The following is a 19,493-nucleotide window of genomic DNA, read 5'->3' as shown; positions in this document are numbered from 1 at the left end:
ATCTTAAAGACTTTACCAACAGGTGGACGGTTCTTCTTGGGGCGAAGCTTCTACTCGGTGGTAAAAATAATTTTCTGTTCATGTGTCAATTAATCAGTCGGCGATTCGCCTTCATTTAATTGGCGTTTCAGGCTTTTGGAATTACTACACAGTATTGTAGTAAATCCACCAGAAACTAGACAAGCGAAAGCAGCGGGACGTAATGATAAGCGTTGTCCGTTGGGGGGCAGTGTTTGTCCAGAAAACGTTCATATAGAATTGGGCGGGAACCGCATACCCTCCATTATGAACACTAATCCATTATTTCAATAACCAATATCTAACTTAGAACTTTTAATTATTTATTAGTAAAATTAATTTAATTTCAGTGGCACATACTGGTGCTGCATTGAAGCTAGTAATAGGGCGGGCACTTCAGGGATTATAATTTGTTTGCGAAGCTGGCTGAAGGAAACACACACGACGCGTCCCGCGCCGCTGATGATTGAACTTGCGTTTTGCGCGATACAAAAATGAACACAGTATATCCTTGAGGTGCTACAGCTTCTTGCGATGCTCTCAGTGGCCCAGGTGTCAGTGCCTCAGTGCCCTGTCCTCAGCGCGTGTCCCTTAGCGAACCCGCCTCGTGCGTTTCCAGCACCCCCGGCTGCGTTTCTTCCCGGTTCCCGGATGGGAACGGGCCAAAAGAGCAGTTCGTCCCCTGGACCAAGGTGGCAGAGGGACAAAAAGGTCCCCAAACGCCTCACACCCTTCGGTGCTGCTTGAGCCCAGATCTGGCCTTTGTTGGGCCTTCCTGCGTCCTTCGTTGGGCAAAGGCCTTCGTCGGGCCTTCCTGCGGCCTTCGTCGGGCAAGGCCTTCGTCGGGCCTTCCTGCGGCCTTCGTCGGGCAAGGCCTTCGTCGGGCCTTCCTGCGGCCTTCGTCGGGCAAGGCCTTCGTCGGGCCTTCCTGCGGCCTTCGTCGGGCAAGGCCTTCGTCGGGCCTTCCTGCGGCCTTCGTCGGGCAAGGCCTTCGTCGGGCCTTCCTGCGGCCTTCGTCGGGCAAGGCCTTCGTCGGGCCTTCCTGCGGCCTTCGTCGGGCAAGGCCTTCGTCGGGCCTTCCTGCGGCCTTCGTCGGGCAAGGCCTTCGTCGGGCCTTCCTGCGGCCTTCCTGCGGCCTTCGTCGGGCCTCCCTGCGGCCTTCGTCGGGCCTTCGTCGGGCCTCCCTGCGGCCTTCGTTTGGGCCTCCCTGCGGCCTTCGTTTGGGCCTCCCTGCGTCCTTCGTTTGGGCCTCCCTGCGTCCTTCGTTTGGGCCTCCCTGCGTCCTTCGTTTGGGCCTCCCAGCGTCCCTGCGTCCTTCGTTTGGGTCTCCCAGCGTCCCTGCGTCCTTCGTTTGGGCCTTCCTGCCCCGCAGTGACATGTGTAACTGGCTCTGGGAGCGAAGCCTCAACGTACTGCATGCATTTACGGCTATAGTTCTTTAATTAAAAAGTTACTGCTCCTTAATTTCCCCCCCCCCACAGGCAGTACTAAACTAAAGAATTATTAAAATGTAGTGCACAGCTGGTGCTGTAGTGGTTAGAGCTGCTGCCTTTGCACCCAAAGGTCCCAGGTTCGAATCCCAGCTCTAGTCCTCCTGAGTAAGTGTGCTTACCCTAAATTACTCCAGTGAAATTACCCAGCTGTACAAATGGGTTAGTAATTGTAAGTACACTTAAAATTTTAAAATGCTTTAGAAAGAAGTGTCAGTTAAATGCCACTATTAAAAATATTATCAATGCATAGCACCATTTTATTTGACTTATTGATTTTTTTTTTTTTTTTTTTCTCTCTCCTTCCTCTTTTTCTGATTATTTTTTTGTAAATGGTGACACCTGAACAGGACTTATATTCTGTATCTCTATTAAAATACATATTTGTTTTTTCTTTTAATGAAGTTTATCATGAACATTAATGGCAAAAAATGAATAAAGCAGTATTTGTGAAGTTCTTATTGTTTTTTACATTTACTGTTGAGTGTGGTTTTTTTTTTCTTTCCCCAGCGTAATGTACTGTACATGGGTGTCCGCTCTATGAAACATTGAAAGTTGTAAAGAGACCACAAGAGATCTGTTACGTTTAGCTGCAATAGTCTGAAGCTTCTGAAAACCTATAAACGGGTAAATATTTACTTGGTTATTTAAATAATATAAGTAGCTTCGATAGCATGAATACACTTATTCTAGTGAGAATAAAGACCTTATCTGAAAAGTTTAACCTTCTAAAGGCACAGTGTGAGCATGATGTTTTTTCCTTTATATCTTAAACTCCTGTGAAAGGAGTTATGGAAACGTGTCCTGAAAAGAATGGTATTTTAATGAATTTTAGGAAACATTTCTGGTTGGGGAACAGGGACCTCCCCCCCAAATCATAAAAAATAATGGTAATTGGACTCCCCCCACAACAGGAATTCACCTACAGTAATGGGATGACTTCACATAACAGATTAATTCTGTTATATGAAGAATGGGTATAATTAAAATGTTTTTACTGCTGTTTAAGAATATTGTTTACGGTATTATCCCAGTGCTAGAAGTGTAGTTTGTTTTGTACTGAAATGTATTTAAGTTTAAAAAAAAAAAAATAAAAAAATAAAAAAGTGACAATTTTTTCTAAACGTGTTTCACAGAAAATCTCCTCTTTGAACTTCTGCAAATGCCATGTCATTGGAGACTAGATAAATTAGGTGAGAACTGGCTTTAGGCTCTTGGAAAAAAATAGCCTGGAAATTACTGTAGGTCACTGCAGAAATGCATGAGAATGCTAATTATTTCCAAAAGCCCACAGTCCTAAAATGATTTTCTTTACGCTTGTTGGGGAGTGAACAGGTGTTCCACGAATTGTCTTTATAATTTTCAAGTGAAGAGAAACATCTAAGTAATATTTTTCACAGTGCTGCGGCCTCTCTTTTCAGTTCTTAGTCTGGCAGAGATCATTAGATTATTGGCAGTGATTTTTAGAAATGACAGACCATGGCATGGTGGCACAGTGGGTAACACTGGTGCCTTCTGCACTGTGGCTTCGAATCCAGCTCAGTCTGTGTAGAGTTTGCATGTTCTCCCTCTATTTGAGTTGGTTTCCTCTGGATACTCCTGTAGTCCAGTTGCCTGCGACACATCAGGTCTGTACCCTGCCTACTGTACCATCCTATGGTTCTGGGAGGGGTACCAGGCCACTGCAACCTTGCGTTGTATAAGCAGTTCCTGATTATAGAAGGTTGGGTGAAAATAGCAGTTTTATTCACTGTTATTCATAATCATTATCAGCAAATTCTTACACAAAGTGTAAATATGCTGTGATTCACATTTATTCATTTAGCTTTTCTCTAAAACAACTTATAATTATTTACCCATTTACACAGCTGGGTAATTTTTTTTTTTTTTTTTAACTGGAGTGATATAGGGTAAGTACTTTTCTGAAGGGTACTACAGCCAAAGGTGGGAATTGAAGCTGTGACCTTTGGGTCCTCAGGCACTAGCTCTAACCACTACATGCTGTCCCTGAGTTCCATCACTATACTTTCCATATACTTCAAACTGTTAACGTAGGTAACTTTACTGAGTGGACTAACAGTGGTGGTGTCTGCTGCGAGTTGTGACCCTGATCCTGGTCGGTGCCCCTGTATGACGGTGTTAGATCGGTATTACCGGCCCCATCTTTGTGTCAGCTAAGAGCTGGCATCTGCCAGTTCTGCAAGGAGTGCAGTAGAGCATTGTTTGCTCAAATAGAAATGGTTAAGGCTTCCTTTGGTTCGGTACCGAACTCCAGTCCTCTGGTACTCTGGTTAGTTAACACACTGAAATAGTTGATAAGAATGGACAGATACGAAGGAAGTTCAAACTGTAGTCAGAAGTCGGTCAACAGCTGAAGTCTAGCGCGATCGCTACTGATTACAACCGTGTGTGTGTGTGTGTGTGTGTGTGTGTGTGTGTGTGTGTCGGCAGCACTTGGTTTTCCTGCAGTTAGACCGTGTAACATGGTGGAGCGCTGGAAGGCACACTGGTAAATATTTCAGTTTGATTATGTTGGAGAAAGACTGCAATCACTCTTACGTAGCAGAATAATGCCTGGTGGAGCCTGGCTTCCTCCTTGCTGTTTGCTTGCTTTATTCTGTGCCTACCTTGTTTGTGCAGTTTGGGAGGACACTGCAGGTGTGTGTTGTGTTGTAATTCACCTTGGTTAGGTTACATTCTTCAGAGTTCATCTGCAGTGAACATACATTGAATATTTTTAATCTGTGTGAAAGTTAGGGGGGAGGACCTGGAGGTGGGAGGATGGCTGATGGCGTCATGATTGGAGCGGCTGCCTTTGGCTCTGGATTTTTCCGGCTCGATCCCTGCCTCCGGCTGGGGTACCTTTTGAGCAAGGTGCTTGCTCTGTAATTGCTTCAGTACTTTCGCCCAGCTGTGTGCCTGGGTACCTAGTTGTGGTCCTGCTGGTGTCCAGGGTGTGCCCCCCCTTCAGCCTTGCATCTGATGTCTCTGGGATAGGCTCTGGCTCATCGCGACCCTGCTCAGGGCAAGCGGTTCTTGAAGTTGGCTGGTTAGTTGATCTGAAGGTGGTGTTATGGTTAGAGGTGTTGCATTCCTATCAAAGGTCCCAGGTTTGAATCCCCTCTCCTGCTAAGTACCCTTGATCAAGGTACTTGCCCTGAGCTGACACAGTAATTGCCCAGCATTGTAAATCACTGCAGCTCACTGTATTAACACAGTTGGGAGTGGAATTGTTTGTAAATCGAAAGTGCTACAGTCCCTGATTTAATCATGGCATCATGATGATGACTGTAATGGTTTGTGTGAATCTTGCAATCGTAAGGCTTTGACATCCTGCAGTTCTGAGCTTTGTTATTGACACCCTGAACATTATATGTTACCTTCGTGCTTTAATGGTATAAAATCTTTCTTGCATGCTTTTGTTGTTGAACACTGTCTTTGGAATTGCTCCGAATAAATGTGTATAACTAACTGGTTCATACAGTAGTGCTCGTCCTCAAAAACCTACAGCGTATATAAATTTTGTGTGCAGAATTTGGTTTAATTTCTATAAATCTGTAGCTGGCACAAATCTATTCTCTCTTTGGAGAGCACACATTTTGCACAAGTGCGGTGCATGGTGATGTTCGGAGTGGGGCCAGCCTCGCCCCGCTGGCATAATGAGATTCGCGTGGAGAGCGGATGTAGTGCGCACTTTCATTTGCGCTTGCTTTAGTGCCTCTCCTGTCTTGCGACTCAAGCTGACAGCTTCATTTCATCCCCCCTTAAAGGCGGCTCTCGGAAGGTGACGCGGGCAGGGACCGGGGGTGCTCCTCAAGCGCGAATAGCTTCTTCGTGCTTTACGTTATTTGAAAAAGGGCACAAGGGGATTGGAGTCGGGGACTGACCTGACGGCACACTCGTTCGAGGTTTAAGGGTGCCGCTGGGCTCCAATTTGGATTCCTGCGCTTTGAAGGATTCGGTTTTGCAGGCTCCGCAGCTTGTTTGCGATGCCCTCTGCGCCCCTTTGTGCCTGTGGTGCTGAGATCAGTGTACTGTGCTTTACCCTTCTATTGAGTCCTTTGAGTGGCAGGCTTGACCAGTTCGGTGGTCTGCTGAGACAGCTGGTGCCGTAATCAGTAATCCCATGTTGGCCTGCGGCGGATATTGTTTTCAGTCATGAATACTTCAGCATTAGTCTGTCTTTGTTTACGTTTATTTATTTAGCAGACACTTTTCTCCAAAGCGGCTTACAGTGGATAGATACTATGTAGTGTTATCAGCCCACGCACCTTATTGACCAAGGTGACTTACACTGCTAGATACACTACTTACACTGGATCACTCATCCATACAACAGTGGGACACACCCTCTCTGTCACTCACATGCTATGGGGGAAGCTGAACAGCAGGTGTCTGGACTGTGGGAGGAAACCGGAGCACCCGGAGGAAACCCATGCAGACACGGGGAGAACATGCAAACTCCACACAGGCTGAGCGGGGATCAAACCCGCGTCCTCTCGCACCCCCCAGGCACTGTGAGACAGTAGCGCTACTCGCTGTGTCACCATGCCTCCCCTCTCCTGTCTTCAGTCTCCTTCTGCGTTATGTACTCATTAAATTGTAACGCAGAACAGCCACTCCTCCGGATTATGGGATATTTGATATGAATTGGCACTGAGGCATGAGTAAATATTTGACCTGCATTATTTAATTTCTTAGGGATCATTTTATCCTGTTTTGCATATATAATTCTTTTAGCCTGATGTATATGACTCTATGAGAGTGAGACAGAGATTTCCACCCCGGGTACACCCTGCCTCATGCCCTGTGCTTCTAGACCACCGTGTCTCCTCATTTGCCGATTAACCACATTATCACTGTAGCCACAAGTAATTGATGGATTTATTTTTTTGGTGTATTTTACTGCTTCACCAAGTAATGTACATTTGTAACAGTTCTTAAACATACAACAGGAGGGTTCTTCCAGGAAGTAGAAATAAGATATTTAAAAAAAAAAAATTAGCATCAAGGTCTGTTTCCTTAGCTTGTCGGGGACCTGCTGTGTGTTCAGTCCTGTGTATAAAGACAATTTTCCTGGAAGAGCCATGGAATAATCTCGTGTAACAGCCAATAAAAAAGATGGGTGAGATAATACTATTTAGAATTGTTATTCTTAAGCAGGTTAGCTTTCTAGAGTTGAAACACTCCAGCAGAATCTTGTTTTCTCTTTAATTTTAAACGCGATCCTTTCTCCACGCTTCTTTACAGTGAATGAGATGTGCAGCCGGACCGGTTTGGCCGTTGTGTTTGATTAAATACGTGATATTAAAGCAAGTCTTTGGCACCCAGCAAACGATTAAATTTTGTACAGTCAACGTTTGAGCTGCGCTCGCGGCTTCAGTGATGTGCTTTGGACGAGGAATGCAAGCGGAGATCGGCATGGAATTCATGAAAGGCTGAAAGTACATGCAGCACTTCTTGAAAATAACCTGTTATGGGAGCCTAATATGCATGAGACGTGTAAATTTTACAATATATATTAAATAAGCTGCCCCAACACACTGCTCCCTGTTTAGTGTGATCATTTTGCATTATATGTAATTATGGATTCATATAATTAGCCACTCCCATTCATACAGTAAGAGTCAGGAGTTTGAGTACACTTGCTTGAAGACAGATTCCTCCTCAAGGCATTTGGCGAACAAGTTTGTTTAAGGAAACAAGCCCACATGTGTTCTGCGGCCGTTCCCAGAGACGTAGGACACTTGTGGGTTTATTTGCTCTCACGCCGCTGTTCACGTCCTCCTATACAGGTATTTCTCATATGTATTCAAACTTTTGATTGCACCCAGGATTTTCTTTTTCCCCCTTCTGCCTGAAATTTAGAAATGCCCAGAAATACAATATAGCCAGGTGTACCAGCCTGGAGAAATACTCAACACACACCAATATGTCATTACAGCAGTGCTTTCCCTCTTTAGTTGGATTTTTTCCTCATCATCTTTCACTGTGAAAGAAACAAAAGTTACAGCTGTACTGTACCTAGTTGAATACTGTATGTATGCATCTAGGTGTTGTCCGAAGTTTCCGTCACCCTAAGGTCTTGAAAATGTTTAAGGCTACAGTAGAACAAAGTTGGGTCTGGCAGTGCTTGAATCCTTTCTTTTCCTTTCTCTTTTTTTTTTTTTTTTTTTTTAAAAACCAGTAAGCATACGTGGACAACGATGAAGGACTGCCCCTGTGAGTACCTCTCAATTTGGCCCATTATTAATTGAGGCCGAAAGGATCCAGGCGTCGTCGTGATGTGCGCCCAGCGAACCGATGGCTACTGGCTACCCGCCCCTGCGATGCGCTACGAGTCTCCAAATGGAGTCAGCAGCTAATGGTCTCCATTTGCCAGGTGTCCCTCCCTGGCCTCCGTATCAAGCAATTCCCCTTCTGTGTGATTAATTGCCATCTGCTTTCTGCCGTTTGGCCGGCCCCACGTCCATATCGCATCTCAGGTGCTCCGCGCTCTCCCCGCTGCTCCTTCCGTGGTCGAAGCGCGCCTTCGCTCCTCGCATCTTTCCGGCACGGTGCTGCGTGAAGCGGGCGGATCCAAGCCGAGTCGCATCGGCGGGATCTTGCTCCCCAGTTCAGGCGCCCTGCCTCCACTTGCGTTGGTGTGAGTCAGTGTCCAATATGCTCGCTTCTCCTCTAGGGCCTCGATCTTCCGTTAAAGCACCAAAGGGCTTTGAGGACAAAATAATACACCAGACAGATCCTCCTTCCCAGCTTATCCATTTCAAAATGCAGGTGTACATAGCCAGGGTGACCTTTGGTATACTGACAAGTATATCGTTTAAGGTATTGCAGTAAAATCTGCTGGAGCGTGAAATAAATTACATATTGTCCGTCGGCCTCAAAATCACTCGGAGGAGGAAGCACTGGCAGCATTTTTTTCCACCAAATGGCACGGTCGATTTACTTCATTCGCTGACCCGATCACTAAAACCGAGATGGAAACTCTGCAGTAAAAACAGTCCCAGCAGTTGATGAGATATGAGATTGGCATGAGACTTTCTGCCGTTACATCTGCTTTCATAATATACGTTTTTTTTTTTTGGTTTTCCTGCTTCTGACAGATTTATGAAATAACTGCACCGTAATTGGTTTCGGAATATTAAGAGTTCTATATGAAATCATTTCTTGTACATCATTTAAAATGATTTTTTCATATTCAATTTCCCGCTTTACATATTGCATGTTTACCTTTGGGAATAATTAAAAGTTGAAAACTGGCTAAAGTATATGGTTCATTCACTATGCAGAGTGATATTAGTATTTTTGTCAGTTTTCCAGAGTGGGGTAGCAGGTAGCATAAGCAGTTAAAGACATTACCTTTGAACCGCTCTCGCTGCTGCCTTATGCCGTTTCCCACTGTAGAACTTGTGGTCGAGATACTTCACTCTGAACCGCTCCGATAGAATAGAAAGCTGTATAAATGGGCTAAATTGTGCAAGCTGCTTTGGTTTTTAAAAAAGAAAAAAAAAAAAAAGAGCTAAACACAATTGTCCATCCATCCATCCATCCATCTTCCTCCGCTTTATCCGGGGCCGGGTCGCGGGGGCAGCAGTCCGAGCAGAGTACTCCAGACCTCCCTCTCCCCGCACACCTCCTCCAGTTCCTCTGGGGGAACCCCAAGGCGTTCCCAGGCCAGCCGGGAGACATAGTCTCTCCAACGTGTCCTGGGTCTGCCCCGAGGCCTCCTCCCAGTGGGACAAGCCCGGAGCACCTCCCCAGGGAGGCGTCCAGGAGGCATCCGGAACAGATGCCCGAGCCACCTCAACTGGCTCCTCTCGATGCGGAGGAGCAGCGGCTCTACTCCGAGCTCCTCCCGGGTGACTGAGCTCCTCACCCTATCCCTAAGGGTGCGCCCAGCCACTCTGCAGAGGAAACTCATTTCTGCCGCTTGTATCCGCGATCTCATTCTTTCGGTCATGATCCAGAGTTCATGACCATAGGTGAGGGTAGGAACGTAGATCGACCGGTAAATTGAGAGCTTCGCCTTACGACTCAGCTCCCTCTTCACCACAACAGACCGGTACAATGACCGCATTACTGCAGACGCCGCACCGATCCGTCTGTCGACCTGCCGCTCCATTTTTCCCTCACTCGTGAACAAGACCCCAAGATACTTAAACTCCTCCACTTGAGGGAGCAACTCCCCCCTAACCCGGAGGGAGCAATCCACCTTTTTCCGACTGAGAACCATGGCCTCGGATTTGGAGGTGCTGATTCTCATCCCCGCCGCTTCGCACTCGGCTGCAAACCTCCCCAGTGCACGCTGCAAGTCTTGACCTGATGAAGCCAACAGGACCACATCGTCCGCAAAAAGCAGAGACGAGATCTCGCGGCCACCAAAACAGACACCCTCCGTTCCCTGACTGCGCCTAGAAATTCTGTCCATAAAAATAATGAACAGAATCGGTGACAAAGGGCAGCCCTGGCGGAGTCCAACATGCACCGGGAACAGGTCTGACTTACTGCCGGCAATGCGAACCAAGCTCCTGCTCCGGTCATACAGGGAACGAACAGCCCGTAGCAACGAGCCCCGAACCCCATAATCCCGAAGCACCCCCCACAGGATGCCACGAGGGACACGGTCGAATGCCTTCTCCAGGTCCACAAAACACATATGGACTGGTTGGGCAAACTCCCACGAACCCTCCAACACCCTAGTGAGGGTATAGAGCTGGTCCAGTGTTCCACGGCCAGGGCGAAAACCGCATTGCTCCTCCTGAATCCGAGGTTCGACTATCGGTCGGATTCTCCTTTCCAGTACCCTGGCATAGACTTTCCCAGGGAGGCTAAGGAGTGTGATCCCCCTGTAGTTGGAACACAATCTCCGGTCCCCCTTCTTAAAAAGAGGGACCACCACCCCGGTCTGCCAGTCCAGAGGCACCGTTCCCGAACTCCACGCGATGCTGCAGAGGCGTGTCAGCCAAGACAGCCCCACAACATCCAGAGACTTGAGAAACTCGGGGCGGATCTCATCCACCCCCGGAGCCTTGCCACCGAGGAGTTTTTTGACTACCTCAGCAACTTCAGCCAGGGTAATGGACGAGTCCCCCTCCGAGTCCCCAGCCTCAGCTTCCTCTACGGAAGGCGTGTCGGAGGGATTGAGGAGATCCTCAAAGTACTCCTTCCACCGCCCGAGAACATCCTCAGCTGAGGTCAGCAGCGCACCACTTCCACTGTAAACAGTGTTCGTGGAACACCGCTTCCCCCCTCTAAGTCGCCGGACGGTTTGCCAGAATCTCTTTGAGGCCGACCGAAAGTCTTCCTCCATGGCCTCACCGAACTCCTCCCAAGCCCGAGTTTTTGCCGCGGCGACTGCCAGAGCCGCGCTCCGTTTGGCCCGTCGGTACCCGTCAGCTGCTTCAGGAGTCCCATGAGCCAGCCAGGCCCGATAGAACTCCTTCTTCAGCTTGACGGCATCCCTTACTTCCGGTGTCCACCACCGTGTTCGGGGATTGCCGCTGCGACAGGCACCGGAGACCTTATGGCCGCAGCTCCGAACAGCCGCACCGACAATGGAGGAGCGGAACATAGTCCATTCAGACTTAATGTCCCCCACCTCCCTCGGGACCTGGTTGAAGCTCTGTCGGAGGTGGGAGTTGAAGACCTCTCTGACAGGGGCCTCCGCCAAACGTTCCCAACAGACCCTCACTATGCGTTTGGGCCTGCCAGGTCTGTCCAGCTTTTTCCCCCGCCATCGAATCCAACTCACCACCAGGTGGTGATCAGTTGACAGCTCAGCCCCTCTCTTCACCCGAGTGTCCAAGACATATGGCCGAAGGTCAGAAGAAACGACTACAAAGTCGATCATCGACCTCCGACCTAGGGTGTCCTGGTGCCAAGTGCACTGGTGGACACCCTTATGCATGAACATGGTGTTCGTTATGGATAAACCGCGACTAGCACAGAAATCCAATAACAACTCACCGCTCGGGTTCAGATCAGGGAGGCCGTTCCTCCCAATCACGCCCCTCCAGGTATCACTGTCGCTGCCCACGTGGGCGTTAAAGTCCCCCAGTAGAACGACAGAGTCCCCAGTGGGAGCGCTTTCCAGCACGCCCCCCAGGGACTCTAAAAAGGCCGGGTACTCTACACTGCCGCTAGGCGCATAAGCACAAACGACAGTGAGAGACCGTTCCCTGACCCGAAGGCGTAGGGAGATGACCCTCTCATTCACCGGGGTAGACTCCAACACATGGCGGCTGAACTGGGGGGCTATTAATAAGCCCACACCAGCCCGCCGCCTCTCACCTTGGGCAACGCCAGAATAGTGGAGAGTCCACCCTCGATCGAGTAGAGTGGTTCCAGAACCCAAGCTGTGAGTGGAAGTGAGCCCGACTATATCTAGACGGTATCTCTCAACTTCCCGCACCAGCTCAGGCTCCTTCCCCGCCAGTGAGGTGACATTCCAAGTCCCAAAAACCAGAGTTGGCGCCCGAGGTTTGGGTCGGCCGGGCACTCGGCCCCGACCACCGCCCAAATCACAACGCACCGGCCCCTTATGGTTTCTCCGGCAGGTGGTGAGCCCACCGAAGAGCGGCTCCACGTTGTGGCTTCGGGCTGAGCCCGGCCAGGCCCCGTGGGCATAGACCTGGCCACCAGGCGCTCGCATGCGAGCCCCCCCCCCAGGCCTGGCTCCAGGGTGGGGCCCCGGTGACCCCATACCGGGCGGGGTAAACGGACGCCTTGATTTTTTTGTCATAAGGGGTTTTTGAACCGCGCTTTGTCTCGTCTGTCATCCAGGACCTGTCTGCCATGGGAGACCCTACCAGGGGCATGTAGCCCCAGACAACATAGCTCCTGGACTCATTCAGGCACTCAAACCCCTCCACCACGATAAGGTGGCGGTTCACGGAGGAGTAAACACAATTGTAAAAATAATAATTTGAAGTTGGGTAATTATTTCTTGGGACACTGCTAGATAGTACACTTGCAGCAGGATTGCTTTATTTAATCAGTCTATTTGTTGCAGACTGGAATCTCCATGGCAACCACATCTATATGTAAATTTTAGTTTTCATGTGTGTAAATGTTCTGACCATACTTCTGAATTTATGCTGAAAGAGCAATCAGAATTCAATATGTACTATTAAAAGACACCGGTCCAGATTAATATTAATAGCTGAAATCAGCAAGGCTTGGAAGATGACTGCTGTAGATGATGAACACTATAACATAATCATCAGATGGAAGACACATTGTTTATTTTCATGCTGACAGATCTGCTCATGAAAGCATGTTTGCCCTGTAAGTCTGACATAAATTATATCTTGACTCTGTGCACACGACATGCACGTTGTTGAAGACGTTACATATAATGCCGCACTGTTTACAGGGTTTATCTAGACCTTGAAGAATGAACATGTTGTTTTAATGTCCTTATTGTGCTGTGTAGGTTATTGTACATTTGTGTGTGCTGCTGGGGAGGCCGATAGCATGTGTGGATTTTCGGCACTTAGTTGAAATTTCTGGAAGAAGCGAAGAGGTCGAGAAGCACTTATGCAATTGAAAGTGGTCCGGTGGCCTTGTTCTGAATCGAAGTTGGGCAAGGACCCGGTCCAGTTTTGGTCAGGATTCTCTTACACACTGTTCTCTTAATGAGAGAGAATGCACCAAAAAAAAAAAAAAAAAAATATGGAAAAGGTTTTTTAAATGAATTTTTAGTCTGCGCTGTTAAGGATGATATATCACACTACTTAGTTTACTCCTTTATACAGTATGGTAACTTATATTAGAGCAATTTGGAGTACATACCTTGATGAAAGGCACTGTAGAAGGAGCAGGGACTCGAACCTGGGACTTTTGATTGGAAAGTTAAGGCTCTAACAGCTTTGCCATCTGATGCCCCACTCTGTGATGAGTTCTTAGATCTCCAGCCAATAGTCCATCGTTCTATGTACGATATTCCTTGTCCTTCTTAGAGTTCATTATGCATTTTTTTTAGCAGAATATTAATATTCATCACACGGGATGGTGCCCAGTATGAACGTTGTGAAACGTGTGTTTTTGTCACGAGGAGTGTTTTTACAGCACAGCAGGTTGAATCACTGGGAAACTCACAGATACCAAGTTTGCATTTTGCCACAATCTGGTGACTTTTCAAAGCCCCCCCCCCAACGTTTGCTTATCAAAGTGTGATCACATTTCATGTTCGTTGACTTCACAAAAACGTGGACTGCTGCGCCGTTTTTTGCTAAATTTGTTTACAGCAGTGCCCCAGGAAGTCAAATTGGAATACCTAACAGAAGCCAAGGTAATATATTTTTCTCTCAAGCCCCTTGATTCTCTAATTAGTTTAATTTAGTGCAATTTCATCCTTGATTTTATTAGGTGTTCTCTGATTAGTGATTAAAGTAAAGCCATTTTGATGTAAAATTTGTTCTTTCAGACACCTCGGATTCTCAGCTCCACAGGCAGAGTTAAAATTCTTGTCTTGGAGCACTCTTGTTTGCGGCTCTCAACATTCAAGAGGGGTATTTCTCCGTATTTTGAATCTTTCTGCGCTTTCCCTTTGGGAGCCTTGACCCAACGACACTCCGTTAGATAAGGCGCTTTCTTTCCGTAACTGTTTATTCCCGTCCGCGCCTTACCTGAAGTTCCGAATCAAATTATTCAGCTTCCCCCGCTGCCCCCGTCGGCAAATGAAAATATCGGGTATTGGAGCACCTCGCACTCAGTCATCCGTGAAGCATACAAATAACTGCTTTCGATAAGGCAGAAAAAGGAAAAAGATGCGACGTTCACCGAAAATGCAAAATGCACAGGGCTTTGAAGAGGAAATCTTGCTGAGACCAGACAGATTCCCCTTCCCATGAGACCTTGTATAGATTTCATTGCTTTGTTTGTTTTTATTTTCCGAAGGCCTTTGGTTCCGAAGGTTTCCACTGAGCATGCTTACCAAGGTGGTGGGTCCCTCCCCCCTCCCCTCTTTGTTTGTCTCAAGGTACCTGAATCAGCAGCTCAGGAGAGCACTGTGTGTGTGCAGGGATGGGGGGCATGCTCAACAGTCTCTCATAGAGGGATGTAGTCAAGTGTACTGGCCATCTGTGCTGTGTTCGCTTTGTTATGGACACCCAAACATTGTCTGCATGGTTTTCTTTTCACACTTACAACCTTTCTGACATCTGATTTTTTTTTTCTTTTTTTAAATTGCAGCCATTCAAAGTTCTACTGAAAAAGAAAATATCCCTGTTTAGCTTGTTGGTTGGGTTTCCTCCCATAGTCCAGCAATGATGCATTTCAGGTGAATTGGGGGCTCTAAATTGCCTGCCGTCTGTGTTGTCCTGCAATGGACTGGCATCCGCTCCAGACTGGACCCCATGTTACACCCCGTGCGTCGAGGATGGGCTCTGGACCACGGCAACCTTGAAAGTGGTTAGCGAAGATGGATGGGCTTTAGAAACTTCTTGCTGTAACATTTGATATGAGGTATTAGGACTACCTTAGGCTACTACCTCTGTGCCATGTTTAAAGGGTATATCATATACATTACATTAATTCAGTCCTAGCTCTTTGGAAAGTGCCCGATCCAGTAAGTTTTTGGGTGCCAGGACAAATTGATCAATTTAGCTCATCCTTCCTTATTTTGATCAAACAAAGCTGTCAGCTATCGATTGTGGTTTTATGCCTCTTTTCACCCTAGGGAGCACCCTCAGATGGAGCACGGCATCGGGGACGATCAAAGCGGATACCAAAGCCACAGAGATGGATCTTAAAATCAGCATGTCCCCTCTGCTGGCATTCGTGTATTTTAATGTCATTTTTCGGTGGGAGGTGGGGTTAATTGGGAACAGGGTTAAAGGTCATATACACCACCTTTTGATGGTCCCTGAACTTATCCATGATATACACCGTTTAATTTCGGCACCGCCATGCCTAAAAGCATCTCCTGTCTGCCCTCGTGCCTTATCCACCTACCCGTCGTGCAGTGGGTGGGGTGGGGTGCTTCATCTGCTTGTTGGGCAGTGTCAGACATAATACTCTTAGCTTTCTCATACAGGGGGGGTGGAAAAGAAAAATTTTCATCTTTACCTTTCAGAAGTGATCATGACCTCAGTGTGTCACTTATTGTTTTATTTATTTTAGCCTATTGAACAGATGAGCGCTTGCTGGCTGAAGTACTGCAATGTCAGATATGCACTCTCACAGTATCTTTATGGATCTCAATTCACATGTCATGTAATTATTTACATGATAGCTTATTTGTTATGCTACTTTGTTAAAATATTAATCATGCTATACTGTTTTGACTGGAAACATTAGTGTGGTTTGAGAACATCCAGCTGCATGAGAAGCGTGACGAACAGGGGATCAATAGGGAAGGTCAGGACAAAAGGGCCAGGAGATAAATAGGTGATTGTGTGAAGGTCAAGCTTTGCACCCCATAATGCACAAGTGTCTGAATTTTGCTCTGACGAAATTCTTTCATATGGTCATTTGCGTGTAAGTATCAGTAATTCTTTAATGGGAAGGGTGTTGCTCCAAGTGTTTGGAGCTGTATCGTTGAACAAAGTTGTTTCTATTAAAAAAAAAAAAACTGGTTTTGGAAATGGGTAAAATAAAAACTTTAAAGTGCTCCATATATAAATTGTTGCCAAGTAGTTGTCAGACTGGGTCTCACGGTACTGCTGCTCGTACTGCTACCGGTAGCGGTAGTTTGGCGGTTCACGGCCTTCTCCTGTTAAGAACAATTGAGTTATGACTCTTGAAAGAAAATATCTTCCAGTTTACTTTTTTTTTTTTTTTTATTTTTTTAATGGCATTTTGTAAAATTCCAGTTTGCAGTGGCATAAGGGGAAACCTTATGTGTTTTTGTGTTAGTAAATTGCACCCACCGTCCAGTTCAACGTGGTTCCTGTGTTTACGACCTGTCCGGTGTTCCGAACTGTCCGCCATCAGTTACGGTCAAGATGACCAACACTGCACCCGTTTAATAAATGGGTCAGGAATCCACGTCGAGTGTGAGATTGTGGAGACATCTTATCTTTCGCTTCAAATTTAAGATTAATGTAGCTCAAAGATTATAAAGTACTAAAGTTAGAGCTTCTATTGTAGCTGTATCCAAGATTTTTACATAATCTGCTTTGTACATAAATCAAGATACATTTGTATTCTTAATCATGTTTGTGACTTTAGTTGCAAACAAAAGAAATTACACATTCAAAAAACACATTTCTGGCCACATTTCTATAGATGATTTGAGGAACCAGTGTATTACTGCTTCTATTCTGTTTAGTACCATGAAATAGAAATATAGCGTCTTCTGCAGCGATACAAATGTGTCTTATACACAGCAGGCTGTTCAAGAACGACTTGTCTGCAGTCAGTATTTTAGCGGCCCAACCCCACCACCTTCTCTTCCTCCAGATGGCTTATTGATGTTTTCAGCCCCGAGTGCGGCATGTTTTCGCCAGGGATTCGCTCATTTTGGGAAATATTGCTGCGCCTCTCGACAAATACCGTTGTGTACTGTGATTGCGGCAAAGCCGGCGCTCCGCTACTAAAGGTCACATTTTGAGGCTGACACACCAAATGTATTGGTGCTGATATTGCACTTTTGCTTAACAGCTCTTTCTTTAAAGAAAAGAAAAGAGGGGGAAAAAACCCCAGATGTCAAAGCGGCATCTATTCTGAGAAGGTACTCGCTGGACTTCCTGGACTGCAATGGTGACACGTTGGAGCTGTATTCGCCCGTTTTGTTCTTTGGTTGGGTGTAAGAATGGGTGGGTGGTTGGTTGGTGTGGGGGGCCCGCCACTTTCAGATTAATTAATTTCTCCGGCACGCGCCGACTCCTGCATCAGTGACGCTGCCTGCATTGATAATTACCCTCTCGGCGCGTCCTGCATGACTTGCTTTCTCATTTCCAGGATTAGCCGCCATGGGCTTCCCTTTTATGTCGCGACAGGTCCGATTTGGTTTATGGCATGCTGTGAACCACGGACCGTGGCTAATTTGTGCCGTAGCTTTTCGGCGGTCTGTGTAAAAGGGCCGCTTGAACTCCTGACCCCCAGGGACAGGGCCGTCTTTAAAGTAGTCGCTGGAAGACGATATGAAGGACATTGTTTTTCCTTCATGTGAATACATTAGTTCAGCATACGTGTGTGCAAATATATTTATGGTTCTTTGTGTTTCGAGGTTTTTTTTTTTTTTTTTTTTTGCTCGGGCTGTTCAGAATCACCAGCTCTGAGAGAAACTAAAAACAACATTCGTGTTGTTCATCATCTGATGGCTTCCCAAATATCTAAAGACAGTTTACTACAGGTGCACTGATGAAGGAAGTGGACCTTTTGTTTTCTGAAAAACTTTACCTAGTGATGTCTTCAATTTCCCTTCTAAGTTCTTTGTTTATAAAAAGTACATTTGTTTTTTAAAAAAAAAAAAACAAAAAACATGTAACCTGTGAAGTGATGCTCAAATTGTTACACATACCTATATCATGATCTTCAGACAAGTGTCACTTTCGAATTTCTAATCCTGTTTGCACTGAATCCTTTTCATTAAAAAGTAAATAGTATATTAAAATGCTGTCTACCACTGTGATCCCAAGCAACATGTGCAATATTTGGTAAAAATCTACCAGAATAGAAATGAGCAAGAATGTATTTAACAGTAAGAGGCATGTAAGTATGTATAGATATTTGCCAGTATCAGTTTTTTCCAAATTCGGTCCATTCAGGGTGGAATATGAAGGGTTTTTACTGCAGTCTCCTTTTTCTGACGGCACAAGGCTGAACAATATAGCAGAGTTTGTTTAGGCTTCTAGCTTAAGCGAAGAAGTTTCCAGCTGTATGGTAAACCTGTAGTAATGTAAGGTTTCTGTGTCATGTTTAAACATGTTGGAGAGGTAAATAAATAATGCATGGAAGCCAAAGCATCATGTGGGAGACTTTGCAGGGATGCTAGGATCTACAGCATGTCTCCTTGTTGGGGGAGGGGAACCTGTGTGTTTTGGGATACCCAACACACCAGAACCTTCCAGATGTCTCCCGTAGTTGGGTGTCTGTATTTTTTTAAAGATGTGCAAAGTATGTGGGGCATATTGATCAAAGGCAAAGGGGTAGGGCAAGGGGTCGGCCCTTGGTTATGCTGCATTTGGTGGGTGGTACCTTACGAAGCAGTGGGATGGGGAGGTGGCAAAACAGATGCTTACATGTCTTCTGTGTCCAGGTGTCTTCTGACGTGTTGATACTCCTGAGTGTTTACAGTGTATTTTTCTGTTGCTACCAAGATTTCCTAGGGCTGTGTGTTTTATCCAATATCCGAAATGACCACAAGGCTTGGAAAACAATTAGCATTTATAACATTTTTGAGATTATTTCTTTGACTTCCTTAATTTTGTTACACCTCAATTGACAGGCTTTGCGTTCCGATGGCACCTGTCCGTCCATTTCGACCAGCGAGCTGAGTATTTTTCGGTTATTTCTTCACTGTTTCAGTTAAGGATGGAAAAAAAATCTGGGCTGGAATGTGTGCTGTTGACATAATGATCTTTCATACTGGTCTCCATTTCCAACAACTGTTGATACGATACAGAGAAACGGTGATCCAGAGCCTGTACTGGGGCATCGGGCAGAAATACAGGTCAAACCCAGGACAGGACACAGTTGATCACACGGCAGTTTCACACAGTTATTCTCTGATTCTGCTGGAATTCATGCCTTTGGAGTATGGGATAGGATGGGACCTACAACCCAGGCACTGAGACACCAATCCAACCCACTGCACTACCATGCTAACCCATATGGATACTGATCTTGATATGTATGGCACACACTTCCCTCAGTAATTTTTGATTTATGGATCTTGAGGTGGGAGATGGGCGCCCCCCTTCCCCGTGCCAGCACTTCTGCTGAAGCACGATGTTTTAATATGGAGCGGCCAGGTTTAGTCTGACTGCGGATTAGAGCACATTTTGCACAGTAAGCAAGAGGAGCGGGGGATAT

The 19,493-nt window shown here is 46.3% G+C and overlaps 1 protein-coding gene across 1 annotated transcript in view; it reads left to right on the top strand.

Moving 5' to 3' along the window:
- Window positions 1-19,493, top strand: part of smyd3 (SET and MYND domain containing 3) — a 163,720-nt gene that overhangs the window by 904 nt on the left and 143,323 nt on the right. The gene's annotated exons all lie outside the window — the stretch shown is intronic.

Source organism: Scleropages formosus, chromosome 15, assembly GCF_900964775.1.
Source record: "Scleropages formosus chromosome 15, fSclFor1.1, whole genome shotgun sequence".
Classification (NCBI taxonomy): domain Eukaryota; kingdom Metazoa; phylum Chordata; class Actinopteri; order Osteoglossiformes; family Osteoglossidae; genus Scleropages; species Scleropages formosus.
Note: the sequence above shows the minus strand (reverse complement) of the source record. Positions and strands in the feature narration are given on the sequence as shown.